The sequence below is a fragment of the Cervus elaphus genome, chromosome 12, assembly GCF_910594005.1.
Source record: "Cervus elaphus chromosome 12, mCerEla1.1, whole genome shotgun sequence".
NCBI classification, from domain to species: domain Eukaryota; kingdom Metazoa; phylum Chordata; class Mammalia; order Artiodactyla; family Cervidae; genus Cervus; species Cervus elaphus.
In genome coordinates, this window is record NC_057826.1 from 163,251 (window position 1) to 179,534 (window position 16,284).

Here is a 16,284-nt window from a genome sequence, read left to right on the forward strand (position 1 = left end):
TTTCATCTTAATTGCCTTTCTATCCCTATAAATTTTATACATAATGGACAAAATTAACACTCCATGCCTTATGGTATAAACTATCAGTCACCAAAGATATTGAAGCTATGAATATACAGTTTATGAAGACTTGAATTTGACTCCTATATAATTCCAATATCAGAGTTAAAGCCAGGGTATTTGGAAGTAGATGATTGGGTTGTTTTACTTATAGCGATAGTTAAATGAATGTTAATTTCCATAGAAGATGTGCTACGCTCATGAGCTGTGACTTCTCTAGGACAAAAATCAGATGCGATCCCAGGGCACCTATACCAAACAATTTTTCTAACACTAATTCTGTTCAGTTCACTCAGTCCTGTCTGACTCTTTGCAATCCCGTGAACTGCAGCACACCACACCTCCCAGTCCATCACCAACTCCCGGAGTCCACCCAAACCCGTGTCCATCAAGTCGGTGATGCCATCCAACCATCTCATCTTCTGTCGTCCCCTTATCCTTCTGCTCTCAATCCCTCCCAGCATCACGGTTTTTTCAAATGAGTCAGCTCTTTGCATGAGGTGGCCAAAGTATTGGAGTTTCGGCTTCAGCATCAGTCCTTCCAATGAACAGCCAGGACTGATCTCCTTTAGGATGGACTGGATGGATCTCCTTGCAGTCCAAGGGACTCTCAAGAGTTTTCTCCAACACCACAGTTCAAAAGCATCAATTCTTCTGTGCTCAGTTTGCTTTATAGCCCAATACTCACATTCATGCTTAACCACTGGGAAAAGGATACACTTGACTAGACAGACTTTTGTTGACAAAGTAATGTCTCTGCTTTTTAATATGCTGTCTAGATTGCTCATAACGTTCCTTCCAAGGAGGAAGTGTCTTTTAATTTCATGGCTGCAATCACCATCTGCAGTGATTTTGGAGCCTAGAAAAATAAAGTCAACCACTGTTTCCCCATCTATTTAACATGAAGTGATGGGACCAGATGCCATGATCTTAGTTTTCTGAATGTTAAGCTTTAAGCCAATATTTTCACTCTCCTATTTCACTTTCATCAAGAGGCTCTTTAGTTCTTCTTCTCATTCTGCCATAAGGGTGGTGTCATCTGCATATCTGAGGTTATTGATATTGCTCCCAGCAAACTTGATTCCAGCATGTGCTTCCTCCAACCCAGCATTTCTTATAATGTACTCCCCATATAAGGTAAATAAGCAGGGTGATAATATACAGCCTTGATGTACTCCTTTTTCTATTTGGAGCCAGCCTGTTGTTCTATGTCCAGTTCTAACTCTTCCTTCCTGACCTGCATATGGGTTTCTCAAGAGACAGATCAGGTGGCCTGGTATTCCCATCTCTTTCAGAATTTTCCACAGTTTATTGTGACCCACAAAGGCTTTGGCATACTCAATAAAACAGGAATAGATCTATTTCTGGAACTCTCTTGCTTTTTTGATGATCCAGCAGATGTTGACAATTTGATCTCTGCTTCCTCTGCCTTTTTAAATCCAGTTTGAACACCTGGAAGTTCACGGTTCACGTCTTCCTGAGCCTGGCTTAGAGAATTTTAAGCATCACTTTACTAGCCGTGTGAGATGTGTGCAATCGTGGGGTAGTTTGAGCATTCTTTGGCATTGTCTTTCTTTGGGATTGGAATGAAAACTGACCTTCCCAGTCCTGTGGCCACTGCTGAGTTTTCCAAATTTGCTGGCATATTGAGTGCAGCACTTTCACAGCATCATCTTTTAGGATTTTAACTAGCTCAACTGGAATTCCATAACTCCACTAGTTTTGTTCACAGTGATGCTTCCTAAGGCCCACTTGATTTCACATTCCAGGATATCTGGCTCTAGGTGAGTGATCACAATATCATGATTATCTGGGCCATGAAGATCTTTTTTGTACAGTTCTTCTGTGTATTCTTGCCACCTCTTCTTAATATCTTCTGCTTCTGTTAAGTCTCTACCATTTCTGTCCTTTATTGAGCCCATCTTTGCATAAAGTGTTCCCTTGGTATCTCTGATTTTCTTGAAGAGATCTCTAGTCTTTCCCATTTTATTGTTTTCCTCCATTTCTTTGCAGTGATCACTGAGGAAGGCTTTCTTCTCTCTCCTTGCTATTCTTTGGAACTGTGCATTCAAATGGGAATATCTTTCCTGTTCACTTCCCTCTTTTCACAGCTATTTGTAAGGCCTCCTCAGACAGCCATTTTGATTTTTTTTATTTCTTTTTCTTTTCTGTATTTTTGGAGATGGTCTTGATTTCTATCTCCTCTACAGTGCCATGAACCTCCACCCATAGTTCATCAGGCACTCTATCAGATCTAGTCCCTTAAATCTATTTCTCTCTTCCACTGTATAGTCATAAGGGATTTGATTTAGGTCATACCTGAATGATCTAGTGGTTTTCCTTATTTTCTTCTATTTCCACTCTGAATTTGGCAATAAGGAGTTCATGATCTGAGCCATAGTTGGCTCCTGGTCTTGTTTTTGCTGACTGTATAGAGGCTCTCCATCTTTGGCTGCAAAGAATATAATCAACCTGATTTCGGAGTCGTCCATCTGTTGATGTCCATGTGTAGCGTCTTCTCTTGTGTTGTTGGAAGACGGTGTTTGCTATGACCGATTCATTTTCTTGGCAAAACTCTATTAGCCTTTACCCTGCTTCATTCTGTACTCCAAGGCCAAATTTGCCTGTTACTCCAGGTGTTTCTTGACTTCCTACTTTTGCATTCCAGTCCCCTTTAATGAAAAGGACATCTTTTTGGGGGTGTTAGTTCTTGAAGGTCTTGTATGTCTTCAAAGAACTGTTCAACTTCAGCTTCTTCAGCATTACTGGTTTGGCCATAGACTTGGATTACTGTAACATTGAATGGTTTGCCTTGGAAACTAACAGGAATCATTCTGATGTTTTTGAGATTGCATCCAGTTACTGCATCTCAGACTCGTTTGTTGACTATGACGGCTACTCCACTTCTTCTAAGGGATTCCTGCCCACAGTAGTAGATAAAATGCTCTTCTGTGTTAAATTCACCCATTCCAGTCCACCTTAGTTTGTTGATTCCTATAATGTCGATGTTGACTCTTGTCATCTCCTGTTTGACCACTTCCAATTTGCCTTGATTCATGGACTTAACATTCCAGGTTCCTTTGCAATATTGCTCTTGATAGCAACGAACCGTGCTTCTATCACCAGTCCCATCCACAACTGTGTGATGTTTTTGCTTTGGCTCCATCCCTTCATTATTTCTGGAGGTATTTCTCCACTGATCTTCGGTAACAAATTGGGCAACTACCCACCTGGGGAGTTCATCTTTCAGTGTCTTATCTTTTTGCCTTTTCACACTGTTTATGGGGTTCTCAAGGCAAGAATACTGAAGCGGTTTGCCATTCCCCTCTCCAGTTGACGACATTCTAACCCTAACCCTAACCCACACATCTTAGTTCACTTATTCCTCAATGTCAATGTTCACTCTTGCTTTCTTCTTCTTGACCACTTCTAATTCACCTGGATTCATAGACCTAACATTCCACGTTCCTATGCAATATTGCTCTTTACAGCATCAGACTTTACTTATACCACCATACACACCCACAACTATTTCCGTTTTGACTTAGCCTTTTCATTCCTTCTGGATTTATTTCTTCACTCTTCTCCGGTAGCATATTGGGCATCTACCAACCAGGGGAATTCATCTTTCAGTGTCATATCTTTTTGTCTTTTCATACTGGACAACTGAATGTTAAATGCTATCTGAATTGCTAGGCAGTTAATATTCAGGACGATTCAGGTTTTTGTAGTTGTTCAGTTGCTAAGTCCTGTCTGACTCTTTGTGACCCCATGGACTGCAGCACGCCAGGCCTCGCTGTCCTTGACTATCTCTGGGAGTTTGCTCAAACTCATGTCTGTTGAGTGGGTAAAGCCATCCAACCATCTCATCCTCTGCTGCCCACTTCTCCTCCTGTCCTCAATCTTTTGCAGCATCAAGGTCTTTTCCAATGAGTCAACTCTTTGCATCAGGTGGCCAAAAGATTGGAGCTTCAGTCCTTCCAATGAATATTCAGGGTTGATTTCACAAGAACTTTCTCTTTAACACATACAAATATTTAGTACAAATCAATTAAATTAAAAAACTCAACAAAAAACAATCAGGCAAAGGTCTAAATGCATGTTTCTCTAAAGAGGTCATACAGACGGTGATAAAAGCACATGTAAAGATGCTCAGCATCACTAGTTTTTGAGAAAGGCAAATCAAGTGTACCATGAGGTATCACTTCACATTGGTCAGAATGGCCACATCAAAAACCTACAACAATAAATTCTGCAAAGGGTGTGGAAATAAAGAAACCCTCCTACACTGTTGGTGGGAATGTAAATTGGTACACCCATTAGGTAGAACATATGGAGGTTCTTTTAAAAACTAAGCACAGAAGTACCCAGTGACCCAGAAATCCAATACCTAGGAGTAGATCCAGAATAAAAAGCAAAATTTTAAAAGACACTGACGCTCCAAAAATCATGGCAGCACTAGGTACAACAGCCAAGACAGGGGAGCAACTTAAGTGTACAAGGACAGACGCATGGATACAGAAAATGAGGTACATATACACAATGCAATATGGCTCAGACATAAAGGATGAAATAATGCCATTTCCAGTTACAGGGAAGAAACTAGAGGTGATCAAAATAAGTGAAATAACTGAGAAAGGGAAAGATAATAGAGAGAATCACTTCTGTGGAATCTAAACATGGATACAAATGAACGTCATTACAAAATGCAAACAGATTCACAGACTCAGAAACTTACCCTTATCAAAATGGAAAGGTGGCAAGGGGTGGGGGGGAGTAATTAGCTGGTCAGATCAATATTTACATGTCAAAACTGGTGTGGTTTTTGTTGTTTAGTTGCTCAGTCATGTCCGACTCTTTGCAACCCCATGGAGTGTAGCCTGGCAGGACAAAGGATGTCCATGGGATTCTCCAGGCAAGAATAGTGGAGTGGCTTGCCATTTCCTTCTTCAGGGAATCTTCCCAACCCAGGGATCGAGCCCAGGTCTCCTGAAAGTCTCCTGCATTGCAGGTGGATTCTTTTACCACCGAGTGAGCAGGGAAGCCATAAAACAGGTGCTGAAGGGCTCTAAATAGTCACAAGTTTGACAGGGCTTTAAATGACATCTGACCTCAAGAAATGTCCTGGGGTATTTCATCAGAAAAGAATTCCAAACAGGGCCAAGTTTCAAGAGGCCAGTTTCAAGAGATAAATTGTACTCACAAAGTATAAAATAATAAAAGCACATGGATAGATAGTCCACACCAATAATTATTAAATCAATGCCAATCAAAACTACAATAAGGTATCACCTCACGCTGGTCACAGTGGCCATCATTAAAATGATGTACAAAGCATAAAGAATAAATAAATAAATAAAATAAAACATCTGCAAAGGATATACGGAAAATGAAATCCTCCTACAATCTTTTTGGGAATGTAAATGTTGAAGGTGCTATGGAAAACAGCATGGAGCTTCCAAGAAATACAAGACATAGAGGTACCATATGACCCTGCAATCCCACTCATGGGCCTAGGTCCAGAGAATGTGAAGTGAAAGTCACTCAGTCGTGTCCAACACTTTGCAACACTATGGACTATACAGTCCATGGAATCCTCTAGGCCAAAATACTGGAGTGGGTAACCTTTCCCTTCTCCAGGGGATCTTACCAACCCAGGGATCAAGTCCAGGTCTCCCGCATTGCAGGCAGATGGTTTACCAGCTGAGCCACAAAGGAAGCCCAAGCAAACTGGTGTGGGTAGCCCATCTCGTCTCCAGTGGATCTTCCTGTCCCAGGAATTGAACTGGGATCTCCTGCATTGCAGGCGGATTCTTTACCAACTGAGCTATAAAGGGAAGCGCAGGTCCACAGAAAATCACCATTCAAAAAGACACGTGCACCTTGATTTTCAGGGCAGCACTCCTTCAATAGGCAAGACATGGAATCCACCAAAAGGTCCAGTGGAAGAAAAGTGAGGACAAGACGGTACATCTACACTGGAACACCACTCAACCGTAAAACAGAGTGAAACAAGGATGCTGTCAGCAGCATGGGTGTGCTAAGACATCATCACACCAGGTGAGGCAACTCAGAGACACAAAGACAAATATCATGAGATATCACTTACGGGCAAAATCTATAAATTCATACCAATGACTAATGTACAAAACGGACTTCACAGGTTGCGAAAATCAAATTATGAGTATCAAAAGAAAGAAAGAAGGGATAAAGAGTTTAGGATTTATATACACACTAAGATCTAACAATCTGATAAGCAAATAGGACCTACTGAAAAGAACAGGGAACTCTACTAGAGAGACTGTAATAATCAATATGAGGAAAAAAATGGAAAAAGAATAGATTCACTTCTATGTAAAATCAAATAAAGTTCCTGTACAGCTAAAACTAATAAAACAATGGAAATCAACTTGACTATAATACAAAATAAAAATTAAATTACAGAAAATCCATCTAGGGGACCCCAGACAGTGGCGACCCTACAGATTAGGCCTGTGATACACTATGATGTTAATATGACACCGCCAAAGGTTTTCACCCAGCAGAACACAGAGCAGCAACCCATTCAAAGGTGCCTGACCTCATGTGAATGTCCCAAGATGAAGAGAAGAGAAAGGACCACAGGTTAATCAGGGAAACACCCTCAATTCAGATGTCGGGAATCACCAAGGGGCAAGACACACAGAGGTGAATAGCAGACACGGGGTCTCTGGGCACAGGATTCGGACACATGTGGACGGGGTGAGACCCACACAGTCCCCGAACCCTGCTTCTGGGGACGCATGACTCTTGGTTAGGACACCAGGTCCCTGATGGCTAGGCCCCAAAGGCAGAAACGACTGGGTTCCTGGAACCTTCTCTCATCCCAGAGAAGTCCCCCTCTCCTGCCCTTCGGTTCTGTCTGATACTAACTGTTTTGACAGCTGTCACGATAATGTTGAACACACTGCCTTGGTTCCAGAGGGCTCCGTTCTTTGTTTTCCCACTGAGGTGTTGAGAAAACACACCAGGCGCGGGGCTAGAAGATGGCGGGGGCGGGGGGGGGGGGGCAGGTCTAGTGTTTGCAGAGCAGGGACAGGCGACGGGAAGGCGATCACATAGCAACCTCACCTGCTGCCCGATGGTTTTTTGCCTGATCCCTGTACCCTGGAATCAATTAGCCAGGTGAACCTGCCTCCCTACTCAAACTGAATGCGCTGAAAAACTGGAATAATTACCAAGTAGCCCACCTGAGGAGTCTCCATGAGCCTCAGGGCAGGGGAGTCTGGCAGGAGGAAAGACTAAGAGCCCTACTGCACCACTGACATTGGGAGGTCCATGGAACCCCACTCAGAGGAGGGCACATTACCCAGAGAAGCCCCCCTCAGCTCCAGACCCCAGACCTCTGAGCACTGACTTTCAGACACAGGCACGGAGTTTTCCAGGATGGAGGCCAGGCCCAGTCCGCACCCAGGTCTCCACGTCCCCGTGCACACAGAACATGGTCAGGTGTCAATATTCTCATTGCAGAAAGCAAGAAGTCTTGTCTAAACATAGTCAGTGCAGACAGGATTGAAAAGTCAAAGTATTCATCATTCAGACATGTCTGACTATTTCTGACCACATGGACTGTAGCCCTCCAGCCTCCTCTGTCCATGGGATTCTGCAGGCAAGAATACTGGATTCAGTTGCCATTCCCTTCTCCAGGGGATCTTCCCAATCCAGAGATGAACCCAGTTCTCCTGCACTGCATGCAGATTCTTTACCATCTAAGCCACCAGGGAAAATCCCAGACAAGACAGAGAGGTCTAAATCTACCATGCAGACAGAACTTGGCCAGGTTTAAACTAGAGTAAAGTTGCTCTCCTGGAGGCACAGGTCATGCACACGCAGGGTCTCTCATCATTGGACAGGGGCCTCACCCTCATGTGGGAACTAGCATGTAAGTTTCTTAAAGAAAAAACCATCACTGGGCCCCACATGTCACCCACATCAGGAAACCAAAAGAATCTTTGCCATTAAACACTTTAACAGGCAAAACAAAACTGTCACCAGTATCTTTCGCCATGTGGTGGTCAGGATCCAGGGAAGATCCAGGGACTTCTTAGAGTTGAGTCCAGTGTCTTGTAAAGACAGACAGACAGTGCCCTGATTCCTTCTCCCATGCTTCCAGCAGGAGGCAGCCACACTGGAAGCCTTCTAGAAAAGGATACTCTTTATCAGAATAAGAATTGTTGAAATGGAAAGCATACTAGTTAGTATTTGCCAACCTAAAATATTCTTAAAAGCTTGGCCCCCAGATCTTTGCGGTTCCCAATGGTTCCTTTGTGTTCAGATTGTCAGGAGAGAAACGATCTGTTGTTTCAAATTGGTTTCTTCTAATTCTGTTATTTGCTACTATATGAATGAAAGGTCACACTTGAAATATACCTAAGATAATTCTTGCAAGAAAAAATGGAGTCAAGGAGCCCATAAGCTGTATGAACTCTGCCTTCTAACAATTTCAATTTCAAAGACTGAGGGCAGGAGGAGAAGGGGATGACAGAGGACGAGATGGTTGGATAGCATCACCAACATAATGAACAGGACTTTGAGCAAACTCTGGTAGATGGTGAAGGACAGGGAAGCCCAGCATGCTGCAGTCTATGGGGTTGCAAACAGTTGGAAATGACTGAGCAACTGAACCACATCAAGCTTCAATTTTCTGCCTGGAGAAACCTGATAAAATAGGCACCCTGATTTTGTCACTTCTCTGTTTAAACTCTGCTAAAATGAAATTGATATTCATATAACAGGTAAGAGTTTCTGAGTTTTGAGATGTCACACCAAGGTAAGAGGTGCTGGTGAGAATAGAACGCTGCTGGTGGGCATAACGTTCTTCAAACAAAGCTCTGTTTCAAACTGGATTTAAATACAACACTACATGGGTACATGAAGTATGAACCAAGAGCCTAAGTATAGCAGGCAATATGTAAAAACAAGTTTGATATCCCATATGCGAGAGTAAACGCTACTGGTTTTTGCAGTAGTCACGTACGGATGTGAGAGTAGGACCACAAAGAAGGCAGAGCACTGAAGAACTAATGCTTTTGACCTGTGGTGCTAGAGAAGACTCTTGAGAGTCCCTGGGTCTGCGAGGAGATCAAACCAGTCAATCCTAAAGGAAATCAGTCCTGAACATTCATAGGAAGAACTGACGCTGAAAGAAAGCTCCAATCCTTTGGCCCCCTGATGTGAAGAGCCGACCCACTGGAAAAGACCCTGATGCTGGGAAAGACTGAAGGCAAATGGAGAAGGGGATGACAGAGGAAGAGATGGTTGGATGGCATCACTGACTCAACTGTCATGAATTTGAGCAAGCTTCGGGAGTTGGTGATGCGCAGGGATTCCTGGCGTGCTGCAGTCCATGGGGTCACAAAGAGTCAGACACAACTTAGCAACAGAACAGCAACTACAACAACATGAGAATAAATGTTTCTTGACAGACCTGCAGCTGGTATGCACACATTGGTTTAGAACACTCTCCAACACAGATTGCCTCTAAGCTGATTAAGTCCGTCACAAGTGCATGAACCAAAAGGTAATGGATTCATTCCGGGATGGGATAGAATGTAACTTTGAACAGTCTGTAAAATTTGCAGAGTCTGTAATCCACTCAAGATTTCAAATAATAAAACATTCACCTAAAATTTAAAGCCTCTTGGAAAGTTGCATCCTATCTATGAAAACATTCCATAGATTTCTTTACATAATAATTTTTCACAGTGATAACACTGAGAGGGTAACAGGCAGGAAGGCCAGGGGTCTCCAAATGGAGGAAAGAGGCTGCAAGTGCCAGATATTTTTATTTCTCTTAAGAGGCAGGAGGAAAAAAACCAGCGATATTTTTCTTCTCTATACAAATTTAAAAGGAGGTTTCTCTGAAAATGCTGTGTTGCCATGACACCTGATTTCACCTGAAGCTAACTACTCTCAAACCTTGAGTTAATCAATACATTGCTTTTTCTTATGGAAATGTTGTCTTAAGCTATGTTAATGTACCCCAGATTCTATCTCCAAGCTGGTTTTGCCAAATGGCCCAACCTACTTACTCAGGTATTGTTCCCCTAATCTATGTAAACGAAACTATTTGTTGGTATTCTGCCCTTCTACAAGATTCAAGTCAATCGTTTTATGGCCAGGGATGAATTATCTGGTACCATTCTAAATTTTATGACACTCCTTTCTTTTCATTAACAGACTGTGAGTGACTATATAACATACAGCTAAAGACAAGGAGGGGTGTACTCTTTTGCCCCCTTCTGATACCTATGTCAGAAGCTATTTCTATCTCCTTTATACTTTAATAAAACTTTATTACACAAAAGCTGTGAGCGATCCAGCCTCTTCTCTGACCCTGGATTGAATTTGTCTCCTCCGGAGGCCAAGAATTCCAGCGTCTTATGGTTCAGCAACAACCTTTCAACACTTTAACTCTTCAGTTGCTGATATTATAACCAAGATAAACTTGTCCTCATGGGTGTGGGAGATGAAGTGGATCCATTGTGATTGCTCTCTGGTCAAATGACTCTCGCAATTTCTAATTATGTTCTATATCCACAATATTTATTTTTACATCCATCGAAGTCTACTTCTCAGATCTTTATGTACACCAAACAATAGATACCTGGTGAGTTCAGATTATATTAAACACTCTTTCCATAACTTTTCCAATGTCAATTGAACCAGAACAAGGTGAAGCAGGGAGAAGTGTTGAAATTTTAAATGATCTCTAAGGACCCTAAAAAAAAAAAAAAAAAAAAAACATTAGAAATCCTAACCATTGCTGGTCTATACAAAAGAATCACAATGTGTCTTTTTCATGAAATTGCAACAGTTGACTAAATAGAGTTGCAAGAAGTTGGAGTTATTATTGATTTTATTTGAAACAGTTTGTATGTGGGCATATGAGGATATATAGGATGATACATACTTAAGGAGGTAACAAGTATGAATCCAAAAATGTATAAGGTATGCTTTGTAAACAAAGGTGAAACATTTAACTTGTTTTCACTATCTCACCCTTCCAGACTTTGCCATCATCTACTGACCCCCTGTGGACTTGTTGGTTTAGTGCCCTCAGATTAAAACTAGTCACATGCATCTGGCTTAGCTGTGTTCTCTTTGTTTGAAATTGTTTATGTTTCTCTCTCCTAGTATGCTCTTATAAATGCCACTATCTGTATCACTTATGTTGTCTATAAGGTGGTCTCCTTCATTGCCCACTATGTAACCATCCTCCGTGTATACAGATATTTACATGTCTATGTATACAGATATCTATGTCTATATGTATCTATAATAGATATTTATATCTGTATATACATAGATAGTTATGTTTATATGTACATATGTATTTATATGTCTATCTGTATAGATATTTATGTCTCTATGAACCTAGGTATTTATACTCTATGTACCTAGAATGTATATTTCTTTTTTTTTTCCACTTATTTTTATTAGTTGGAGGCTAATTACTTTACAATATTGTAGTGGGTTTTGTCATACATTGACATGAATTAGCCATGGATTTACCTGTGTTCCCCATCCCGATCCCCACTCCCACCTCCCTCTCTACCCAATCCCTCTGGGTCTTCCCAATGCACCAGGCCTGAGCACTTGTCTCATGCATCCAGCCTGGGCTGGTGATCTCTTTCACCCTAGATAATATACATATTTTGATGCTGTGCTCTCAAAACATCCCACCCTCGCCTTCTCCCACAGAGTCCAAAATTCTGTTCTGTACATCTGTGTCTCTTTTTCTGTTTTTCATATAGGGTTATCATTACCATCTTTCTAAATTCCATATATATGCATTAGTATACTGTATTGGTCTTTATCTTTCTGGCTTACTTCACTCTGTATGATGGGCTCCAGTTTCCTCCATCTCATTAGAACTGATTCAGATGAATTCTTTTTAATGGTGGAGTAATATTCCATGGTGTATATGTACCACGGCTTCCTTATCCATTTGTCTGCTGATGGGCATCTAGGTTGCTTCCATGTCCTGGCTATTATAAACAGTGCTGTGATGAACATTGGGTTGCACATGTCTCTTTCAGATCTGGTTTCCTCAGTGTGTATGCCCAGACGTGGGATTGCTGGGTCATATGACAGTTCTATTTCCAGTTTTTTAAGAAATCTCCACACTGTTCTCCACAGCAGCTATACTAGTTTCCATTCCCACCAACAGTGTAAGAGGGTTCCCTTTCCAAGGTGACTTTAAAAAACAGCCACTGAGGTTCTAAAATTTCATATGCATCACAATCAACTGAAAATCTTGCTTAGAAAACATGAATTGCAAGGCCCCACTTCAAAATTTTCTGATTCATTGGGTTTGGGTGGGGCCCATGGTTTACAACAAATTGAATACTTTTTTTTTTTTTTTTTTTTTATTAGTTGGACGCTATTACTCTACAATATTGTAGTGGTTTTTGTCATACATTGACATGAATCAGCCATGGATTTACATGTATTTCCCATCCCGATCCCCCCTCCTACCTCCCTCTCTACCCGCTCCCTCTGGGTCTTCCCAGTGCACCAGGCCCGAGCACTTGTCTCATGCATCCAACCTGGGCTGGTGATCTGTTTCACCCTAGATAATATACATGTTTCGATGCTGTTCTCTCGAAACATCCCACACTCGCCTTCTCCCACAGAGTCCAAAAGTCTGTTCTGTACATCTGTGTCTCTTTTTCTGTTTTGCATAGATAGTTATGTCTATATGTACATGTATATTTATATGTCTATGTTTATAGATATTTATGCCTCTATGAACCTGGGTATTTATACATCTATGTACCTAGAATGTATATTTCTATGCATATAGACATTTGTATATCTATAAACGTAGACATTTATATCTCTCTCTGGACATTTACATATCTATGTACCTAGATATTTACATTTATGTACACTTATGTATATACAAATAGATGTCTTACCAGTACAACAGGGCCTGTAGAAAAAGGAACGCTCCTACAAAAAGATCTGACTCTGCAACCGGACAACAACAAAAATAGAAAATACATTCGGTTCACCTGCCACCAACAACACGTGATATATCAATGTTACTACAATATGAAATAAAGGTTACTTTAAAAAAATAATGCTTAGGGGGACTTCCCTGCAGTCCAGTGGTTAAGATTCTGTGCTTCAAATGCAGGGGGCGAGGGTTCGACACTTGGTCAAGGAACTAAAAATCCCACATGCCACATGGACCTGCCAGTAAATTAAAAAAATTATTACAATAAATAAATAAGAAAGTTCAGAAAGAACACACAAGCTTTTGGGTGTTTCTTCAAGTACATTCCATATTGAATTACAGTCTTGAGTTAAAACTTGAAAGTTTTCACTTTCAAGGTAGTCACAACTGGGCATGATAAAGTCCTGACGCCTTGTGGCCATTCCCTGCAATAGCAACCTTAAAATTTATGCTTATAAGAACATTTCACGCAAAGATGGGCTCAGTAAAGGACAGAAATGGTATGGACCTAACAGAAGAAGAAGATATTAAGAAGGGGTGGCAAGAAAACACAGAAGAACTGTACAAAAAAGATCTTCATGAACCAGATAATCACGATGGTGTGATCACTCATCTAGAGCCAGACATCCTGGAATGTGAAGTCAGGTGGGCCTTAGGAGACATCACTACAAACAAAGCTAGTAGAGGAGATGGAATTCCACTTGAGCTATTTCAGATCCTAAAAGATGATGCTGTGAAAGTGCTGCACTCAATCTGTCAGCAAATTTGGAAAACTCAGAGGTGGCCACAGGACTGGAAAAGGTCAGTTTTCATTCCAATCCCAAAGAAAGGCAATGCCAAAGATTGCTCAAACTACTGCACAATTGCACTCATCTCATACACTAGCAAAATAATGCTCAAAATTCTCCAAGCCAGGCTTGAGCAATACATGCACTGTGAACTTCCAGATCTTCAAGCTGGTTTTAGAAAAGGCAGAGAAACCAGAGATCAAATTGCCAACATCCACTGGATCATCGAAAAAGCAAGAGAGTTCCAGAAAAAATATCTATTTCTGCTTTATAGATTATGCCAAAGCCTTTGACTGTGTGGGTCACAATAAACTGGAAAATTAAAAGAGATTGGAATACCAGACCACCTGACCTGCCTCTTGAGAAATCTGTATGCAGTTCAAGAAGCAACAGTCAGAACCAGACATGGAACAACTGACTGGTTTCAAATCGGGAAAGGAGCATATCAAGGCAATATATAGTCACCCCGCTTATTTAACTTCTATGCAGAGTACATCATGAGAAATGATGTAGCACATGGATGAAGCACAAACTAGATTCAAGATTGCCAGGAGAAATATCAGCAATGCTGATGGCACAACCCTTTTGGCAGAAAGTGAAGAAGAACTAAAGAGCCTCCTGATGAAAGTGAAAGCCGAGACTGAAAATGTTGGCTTAAAGCACAACATTCAGAAAACTAAGATCATGGCATCTGGTCCCATCACTTCATGGCAAATAGATGGGGAAACAGTGGCTGACATTATTTCGGGGGGCTCCAAAATCACTGCAGATGGTGACTGCAGCCATGAAATTAAAAGACACTTATTCCTTGGAAGAAAAGTTATTACCAACCTAGACAGTATATTAAAAAGCAGAGATGTTACTTTGCTAACAAATGTCTCTCTAGTCAAGGCTATGGTTTTTCCAGTGGTCATGTATGGATGGGAGAGTTGGACTATAAGGAAAACTGAATGCTGAAGAATGGACGCTTTTGAACTGTGGTGTTGGAGAAGACTCGAGAGTCCCTTGGATTGCAAGGGGATCCAAACAGTCCATTCTAAATGAGATTAGACCTGAGTGTTCATTGGAAAGACTCATGTTGAAGCTGAAACTCCAACGCTTTGGCCACCTGATGTGAAGAGTTGACTCATTTGAAAAGACCCTGATGCTGAGAAAGATTGAGGGCAGGAGGAGAAGGGGACGACAGAGGATGAGAAGGTTGGATGGCATCACGGAATCAATGGACACGAGTTTGAGTAAACTCCGGGAGTTACTGATAGACAAGGAGGCCTGGCGTGCTACACTCCATGGGGCTGCAAAGAGTCAGACGTGATTCAGAGACTGAATTGAACTGATAAGGGGAAAGAATATGAAGAAGAATAGATATCTATATCTATATCAAGAATAGATACCTATATGTATACCAGACCAGCTGGAATGTAAGGGATGCTGATGGTGACTGGTTCTGACTCTCAAGACTTTAATCGACTGAAGCTTGGAGTCTCCCACAGCCCAAGACCCTTAATGAACATGCCTGTAAAGTTAAAGTGTTAGTCACTCACTCATGTCTGACTCTTTGCAACCCCATGGACCACCAGCCTCCTCTGTCCATGGGATTCTCCAGGCAAGAATACTGGAGTGGACTGCCCCGCCCTCCTCTTGGGATCTTCCTCACTTAGGGGTTGAACCCGGGTCTTCTGCTATGCACAGACTGTTTACCATCTGAGTCACCACAGAAGCCGGAACATGCCTGTACTCATAGATTAAAGCTAACCCAACTTTGTGGTTTACAGAGACCCTGCTCTGGAAAGCTCCATGGTGTTCTCCATAGTTCTGCAAGTAATACACTTTTCCTTCCCATGAGCTTTGGCTGGGTTGTACCTTCTGGCTCTACACCCACCAAGAGGTAAACTCGCTTTTCTGGTAACACATCTCCAACCAGACTCCCAACCACCACTTGACACTAATTCTACAGTCAGTCGCTTTGCTTCCAATACATGGAAATCACATTGTTTTTCTGTGAGCAAAGCTACCTAAGGGCCAGGAACAGTGTCCCTGTTTTACCTTGTGAAGCCAGTAGGTGTCAGGCAAACTCAGCTCAGTGGATCCACAGTCCTCCAGATCGATGCCTCGGCTTACAGAAAACACTTGCAAGGCTTTGAGGTTTTATTTATACCTCATTTCTGAAGGCTTCTCATACCTACATTAAATATACAGATGGCTCATCAGTGCCACTTCTACTTTAGGGTTAAAAATCCTCCAAGTTTTTTCTAACATCCTTATTCCATGCGTTGTGTTTAAATCTTTGACCACACGGTGTTTATCTTGTGTCTCATCAGAATGCAGTTAATTACACAGTTTCCCTTGAATAATGCAGTACTCACCACATAAGAGTTCTTGCCAAAACTGGATTTGATAAGGTAGGGCACAGGGGGACCTAGGATACACTCCGGG

The 16,284-nt window shown here is 41.7% G+C and overlaps 1 protein-coding gene across 1 annotated transcript in view; it reads right to left on the reverse strand.

Annotated features, from left to right (window-relative positions):
- Positions 1-8,091: 8,091 nt before the first annotated feature.
- Positions 8,092-16,284, reverse strand: part of TERB2 (telomere repeat binding bouquet formation protein 2) — a 240,773-nt gene continuing 232,580 nt past the window's right edge. The window contains exons 12-15 of the mRNA XM_043919097.1: positions 15,895-16,030; positions 13,023-13,299; positions 10,706-10,819; positions 8,092-8,238 (exon numbers count right to left, since the gene is read on the reverse strand). The gene's annotated coding sequence lies outside the window, so the exon portion shown is untranslated. The remainder of the gene's footprint in view (positions 8,239-10,705; positions 10,820-13,022; positions 13,300-15,894; positions 16,031-16,284) is intronic.